Here is a 7,617-nt window from a genome sequence, read left to right as displayed (position 1 = left end):
GGGTGGGAAGGGACTGTTTTGAGGAGCCTGACAGAGGAGGCTTGTGGCGAGGGATGTCCTGGGCCGGGGAGGGGAAGGAAGGAAGGGCAGAGGACTTAGTTGGCTGTCTCATGGGTCGAGGCCTTACGCAGGTATGAGGAAGTAATCGGCCAGAAAGGAAAGGTGCTTTTTATTACCGAGGTGGGAAAACTCTCAGGGTCAAGGTGTTTCTCCCCCCGCCCCCTCCTCGCCCCAAAGCAACGAAGTGACGAAAGGGAAGCCAGGGTGGCAGAAACGGAGCTGCTAAAATGGCCAAGCGGTAGGGTGAAGCTTATCGTGATTCAGCCCTTCCCTTCCTTTCTTTTCCTGTCTTTCTTTTGCTAGCTCTGATGTATCAAAAGGGTGAATTTGAAGACCCAGTTTATAGGCCCCTTTTCCAACATTGCCGAAAACGGACTCGGGCTCCTTTCTGCGGTTTGGGCCTATCCTAACCTCTTTTCCTACTTTGCTCTCTCTCTCTCTCTCTCTCCCCCACCCCGCGGTAAAGATTGTCTTTATGGTTTTGTGTGGCTGTTAGATACAAAACGGCAGCTTTAATGTTTATCCTGAATCCGATTTGCATTTCGCTGTGCCTCGCTTCTCAAGTCCTCAGCTAATCACTATCTCCCCCCCCCCCGCGCCTCTCTTATTTTTTTTCCATGGATGCTGTTATTGAGCCCCCTTGAATACTCTTAGGAGAAGCAAGGAAAAAAAATCCTTCTCAACTAGACATAACACTTCTTAAAAAAAAAAAAAAGCTAAATTATCAGTTGTCTTAATGCTGGCTTTGGGGGCCGAAAACTGGGGAAATCATATTGTGTAGTTGGGGGGGAGGGGGGGGGAGAAGAATGATCGTTAATAGATTCCCTTAGGTGTTGAATCCTAATACTGGAGCAGATTGTTTTCACCCTGTAATTTTAGAGCTGGTTTGTGTTACTGGTAAATTCGAGAAGAAACTAGCCTAGCTTGTGGTTTGTTTGCATAACGCGTCGTATTTAGATATTCACATCCCCCCCCCCCCTTTCCTTCCCGCACGACAACTTGAGCTTCTGCCGACTAGTACCGGGCTAACATTCAAAGTGATCTCGAGGCGTTTGCCAGCCTTGCAGGCCGAGCTGCCTGCTGTACAACTTTTATTGTTCCTTTCTCCTAATGGGCAGTCCTGTCGCGGTGGGGGGGTGTTCTTCCTAGTGGGCTTAAAAGACATCAGGAATTTGAAAAAGTTTACATTAGGAACAAGAAAACATTAAGGCGGGGAGAATGGAAAGTTTTGTTCAAGAGCTTTTAAGAAAGAAACATCGATGTATGGAACAAAGGTTCTGTCTGTATTACAGAGGCCTACATACTAGGCCTGACTATGTCGCATTTACCGAGAAAAGAAATGAAAGCTTGGCATTGGACTACAGTCAGTGTCTGGAACGCATTTTAGAAACATTTCTAGAATTCGTTAGACTTAATTTCAGGATTGCTTTGTCAGTGTAGCCCTGATCTAATAATTTAACGGGGAATTCTGCTTACTTTTAAGCTTTTTATTATTAGCCCAGTTAATTAACTAAGCATTGAATTGATACAGCTTTAAAGCCACATCCCATTACTCTTTTGACCAGGTCATTTCCCTATTTTATAATAGCTTTATTACAAGAATAGGTAGTACATATGTGAAAGGTTATGAAATAAGAGTTTGTTGTTTGTTTCATCTAATCCTATATTCCACAAATAAGGAATTATTTTCTTTACCCGTCTTTACCAATTGATGACATGTTTACAGCCTGCCTTCATATTAACAGACATGTTGGAAGGGGGTGAAATTTTATTGGCCAACAAAATCACATTTCAAAACTTTTGAAATTTCAAGTGTCAACTATTAATTTTTCATAATTTGCATTCAATATATCAATATGTTTCTATTCAAGTTTATTAACTTGAATAATAGTGTTAGAATTATTTTGTACACATGCAGTCTATTGGTTAAGAACCTTCCACTTATATAGTAATGTTGAATTGATGTCATTCTTACTAAACACTGATTAGGACTGGCATTTTATATATTTGAGAATGTGCTGTATTAAAATTGAAGTTTCTGATTAGGTTTAGTTTGTAACCTGCTCTTAAATATTTTAAAATAAACACACTTGCATCAGATAGTTTAAAGAAAGGCATTAGAATCTTAAAAAAAATTAAAAGGGAGTGTGTGTTTGAGATATTAAAAGGTGGCCTTTATCCTAACCACTTAGTATACAGTAACCTTGTACTAACAGGTGTTGTTCTACTACTAATTATGTTTGAATATTTCCTGTACTTTTGGGGGAAGTGGGAGATGTCCCATACTGACATTCTTTTCCTCTATATTGTTGTCAGATAAACAGGATAGAGGCTATACTGAATATCTAGGCAGAAGGCTATACTGTATGTATCTCTGTTGACTGGCTGGCTCTTCCAAGTATAGGAAATACATTCACTAATCAAATAAGAAATATAAAGGAGAATGTGTGATATCAGCAAAGTACTGGGAATGCTAATGTGGTCGAAAAGCTGGAGATAAGAAAGGTGTAAAGCCTAATAAGGTACAGATACAGGATAGTTGAAAAGTATAAAGAATTTGTAACATTTTGTTACGCTTTTTATGAATTATGTGTGTGTTCCTAGAATTAAATGAGTTTAGTATAGTAGATTTTGAAGTTACATGGAAATATTTTGGAGACTTTATTATCTTGCTTTATGGATATGATGCTGGCACCTAGGAACTGAAAATACTTTTCAGTTGAGAATATTTATCTGCTTTATACTTTGGGATGTTTAAAAGGCATGTCTGAGAACACCAGATTGTATCAGGGGAGAAGAAGACAGTGTAAACAGGTTACCTATATACATTTGTAATTTCTCTTTTTCTTTATACTTGAAGTAATAGAATACTCTGAAATAATTTCCACTAAGGCCCTTACATTCAAAAATATAAATGAAAAGGACATTCTAATAAACAATTCCTGCAATTTCTTTGATTAATTGAAGCTATTTAGCACAGCATTCAACTGATTTGAAGATGTCTGACTGAAGGAATTATTAAAATGGGGTTGCTGAAATTTTTAATGAATAATGTAAAGTTATGGGCACTTGGGCCCTGACAGTAAGAACATCCTACTTAGTAGAAAAACTTATTAATAGCATCCTGAGATTGTATTTTCCTGCATTACAATATTTTCAACTTTATTCAAAGTTTTAGCTATATTGTACTCAATGTATTGTTTTCCTGGTTAGGTAAACTTGTCATCTCTGCTTCCTGTTAAATTTTGATGTAATAATTCTGTGTGTGAAATGGTTGATGTTAGTAATATGAGACACTTTGAGGTGTCCTTTCCAAACTATTGCTGCCAAGAATTTTTATTCTTTTATTCCTGTTTTTGCAGTAAAAACAACAACCTCCAAAACAGTTGTGTAGTAGATATGTCTAAGCTGGTTTTCCTTGAGCTGGTGGCGTTTATATGTGTTGGGACTATAGTATCTAGCATCAGCATAGAAATTGTTAGTTAAAAATTTTAGGGCTGCAGTCCCAACACTTGTGGAATATGTGAGATAGGAGAAAGATAACCTAAGCCAATTTAGACTTAATTTAAAACTTCTTCAATGTTGTTAATATAATGTAGATAGCCATATATTTAAATACATTGTATTAGTACTTCTAAATCTTTTAATCTCTTAATATTAAATCCTACAACTCAAAGAATCTGGGTTCCCTTAGGCTGTTTTTCAAGTAGATTTGTTTATGTATGAGTTCATACATAAAATTTGAAATTGTGTTGCTAAAATAATTTTTATTGCCACAATTGTAAGTCTGAGTGAGAATTAATAAAACTATCTCAAAAACATCAAGATCAACATCAACATCTAGCTAATTTTGCCTAATTTAAGAAAATTAACCTGCATTAGATCAGATTTAATATTTTGTGGGAGGCCACTAGGACCTAGAGCCTGAGAAGTAAAAAAGAAAATCCCAGAAGAGGGCAGTGGCAAACAACTTCCATATTGTTTCCAAGAAAATTATACATGATTTGTTCATGAATTACCAGAAATTCAGTTCTATTCAAATTAAAATTTCTAACTAAAGTAAAACCTTTTATTTTATTTTGCTTTTTAAGAGCAACATTTTCAAAGGCTGTTCTCAGTCCTAGGCTCTAGAAATACTGTTTGATATGCTGGGTTCCTATTCTTTTAGCATCCTTAAACAGTCACTTTGTTTCCCTCTCTTGCTGAGTCCTTTGAAGAGAGGACTCATATATTCTAAGTGTAGTATTGGTGAGCCATTGAAGTCTGTATAACTAGGTAAAAAACTTTGGCATAAATTATAAAGTGGATTCAGATTCAGCCATGGCACAAAAACATTCCTAAATGTGGGTGGATGAAGTATGAAAAATGTAACATCTACAGGTGTAGTGTAATGTTACTGAATATCAGCAACAATTATTGTTTCATTATCAAACTGCTTGTTAGCCCTTTCAGGTAAACCAGACAGGAAACAATGATGAGCTAATTTTACTTTATTGTAAGGGTACATTAACAGAGTGTTACAAGTCTGAAGGTACACATTTCTGGCTATCACTTTTAATTGTCAGTTCAGTTGAGGCAAGTCCTTCCTAAGTTTCTTTCTCTGAGACACTGAAGGTTTCCTCTTCTCTTGTCTGATTGTTTCCTAGGCAGCATCTCCTCCCCTAATTTTCCAAGGTCATCCACATTGCTTCTATGTCTACACCTTTTCAGTGACTTCACATTGGTTGAATGTCGATAGTTAGTGTTTGTGATGACATGGCTATGATTTAACATTTGATCAGAAATGATACTTAGTGCTATATTTTAATATAGAAAATTCAGAATTGTGGCCTATGAGATACATATGGTTCTCCAGGTTATTTTCTATGGTTTAAAGTAATAATTAGGGAAAGCTGAGGCTGCTGTAGTGATGTGAGTATTTTATGCTGGATAAATATGCAGACTGGATATACTAGGAAACACTTCCAGAAGAGGATTGGTATGTTGGTGATGACATGGTACCTTGTCTCAACAACAATGGGCTTGCACAGTTGGCACTTAAGTCTCTCATACTATTATCATGGCCTTTTTAGAATCCTCAGTGCTTCTTGACAGGGCAGTGTAGAACTCTACTTGGGCAAGGAGGAAGAATGAAAGAGATAGTTGAGTAGAAAGACTGGATCTGGCTGCCTCACCATGAAAATTTCTCTGGAAATTATCAGGACTGATACAGAATTAAACTCTGGGAAAGTATTTGGACTTGTTTGCCTTTATCAAAACTATCTGTTCATTCAGTATTTCCTGCTTAGAATTCACGGGGATGCAGTATATTGCTTGACTTATTTATATTGATCGATTTGGTCTTCCATAGAGTACATTATTTGAATTTATCCATTTATTTTAAACAGTGCAATTACATTACATCCCTTGACTAATCTATTGAGGCTCTAAACTTGTGAAAAATAACTTTCCTGCAACACTAAGCTTGCTCCTTGTATTAGTTGCTAGTTTTAATTTAGTCAAGTATAATGTTTTAATGAAAAAGAAATATACCCTCTGAAAACTTGCTAATTTAAAATGTGTACATTTGATTAAATTCTGAAATATGATGAAACATTCTGTGTTAAAGTCTACCTTAATTTTATCTAAATGGCTATAGCCTAAAATTTAAAATAATTGAAATCTCTTTATATAAAAGCAAAATGCCATTCACGCATCACCACAAAATCTCCAGAACTGTAAAGCCTACAAACTTGAAATTTGGCATGTATGTTCCTCTTGGCTTCTAGGTGCTCACTAAGAAAGGATTTTTCTAAATGACCATCAGATTATTTTGTATATTATTATTAACACGCTCTGATGCTAAGGAGTTCTACTCCCCCTCCCCTCCTGAAAAGAAATCTGTTCCAAATGCAAAACATAAGCAGAGGAGAGGAGTTTCAGTTTTAGTTTCACAGCACCAAGCAGCTTTAGTACAGAATAATTGAGCTATGCCACACCCAGGCTCCTTGCTGTCTCCTCCATGCTCTCACAGCAAATACTGTTTCATTTTCCAAACAGCCCTCAAAACTCTCACACACTGACAAGACACTAGCTAGATGAATACCGATGGATGCTGGTAGGCAGAGGCAGAATTCCCCACCCCCCCATTTTCCTCCCCAAAGACTAAGCCCGACCACATAGTTTCGTAGCGAAGCACAGGTATCGAGCTAGTTATTGTACATATGCACATGTGTGTAAATGATATACATACCATTCTGATTGCAGTACTGTAGTCCAGTTATAAGTGGAAGTTTGTAGAAAGATGTTCCTTGTTCTGAATGAGTGATCTTTATGTTGGTTAGTACTATTTGATTCCCTGTGTATAAAATGTGCTTAGTTAGATGAGCCTCTAAAACAGCAAGCAGCTTTTGGTATCCAACAAAGAAAAAATGTATATGTTTTTAAACCATATTTTGTAACCTATCTCTTTCACGACTGAGACTTTAAGGTTCAGTAATATATAAACTATGTGGAAAAACTAACATTTACAAAGTATAGGCCAGGGGTGTCAAACTTGATTTCATTGAGGGCCACCTCAGGTTTTTTTTGACCTTGGGGTGCCGGGGGCAGCGTTGTGGCTAGGGGGCATGGCCAGCTTGATGTCACTTGTGTCGGGATGCCCGGGGTGGCCTGAACGGCTCTGCCAGTGAAAAGGGGCTCCCAAGCTTTTGCAGGAGGTTGTGGCAGCCGAAAACTGAGCTCGGGAGAGATCTAAGTACCCTGCAGGCTGTATCTGACCCCTGGGCCTTGATTTTGACACCCCTGGGATAGGCTATGAAAAAAATTACAGATAGCCATTTTATGCTGTTTTACTGGAGAAATTTGAAATGCAGTTAAGAAAACCTTACTATTAAAAAAACCCATAATTCTTGCTTTTGTATGCTTCACCATTATGGTTTATTTATCATACTAAAATGTTAATGATATATCATAATTATATCATGGCACAGATAATGTATGAAACTAGTTTTCCCTTGAAAAAAATACTAAACATGTGACAGAAGACATAGTAGCTGATTAGTTGTGATTTGCCAGTCCTCTTGTTCAGCTGATAATGTCAGCAATCTTTATGCTAGCTAGCTACCATTTCCTATCTTTATGCTGGCTGGTTGGCTGAGTTTCTGTCATGCAATCCTTTCCATTTAAAAACAAAACAAAAAACACTGAGCCACTAGCACTTATTATTTTATGTACAAGAATAGGTATGGAATTCAAGGTAATTGTAAATAGAGAATAATGGAAGCTAGTGTTTGAATTAACAATTTTCCATCTGTTTAATCTCATTCCAAATTAAAATATTTCAAAATCTGGGGGTAGGACAGGGTACAAATGTTAAGGTAGCTGTTGGCAAGACATTGTTGCCCATGGGCATAATGTTTGGAGTCACAGTGTATATTTTCTGGAAAGTCTGGAAAATCATGTTCTATACTGTTAAAAGGGAAATGCTGCTGATGAAGGGTTAGTGACACACTAGGGAAAGTCCATTGTTGTATGCTTAGAAGTGTTTTGAAATCATGTACTGTATTGAGCCATTAT

The 7,617-nt window shown here is 37.0% G+C and overlaps 1 protein-coding gene across 5 annotated transcripts in view; it reads left to right on the top strand.

Annotated features, from left to right (window-relative positions):
- The window catches only part of TRIP12 (thyroid hormone receptor interactor 12), an 88,794-nt gene that overhangs the window by 704 nt on the left and 80,473 nt on the right, over positions 1-7,617 (top strand). Inside the window, exon 1 of one of the 5 annotated variants that reach the window (XM_026701546.2) lies at positions 126-298. The exons of the other annotated variants lie outside the window; for them this stretch is intronic. The gene's annotated coding sequence lies outside the window, so the exon portion shown is untranslated. Of the gene's footprint in view, positions 1-125; positions 299-7,617 lie in introns of those variants that run through there. 5 annotated transcript variants of the gene reach the window in all.

Source organism: Pseudonaja textilis, chromosome 4, assembly GCF_049901715.1.
Source record: "Pseudonaja textilis isolate UNSWEBS1 chromosome 4, rPseTex1.2, whole genome shotgun sequence".
NCBI lineage: Eukaryota > Metazoa > Chordata > Lepidosauria > Squamata > Elapidae > Pseudonaja > Pseudonaja textilis.
This window is presented reverse-complemented; position numbering and strand designations above follow the sequence as displayed.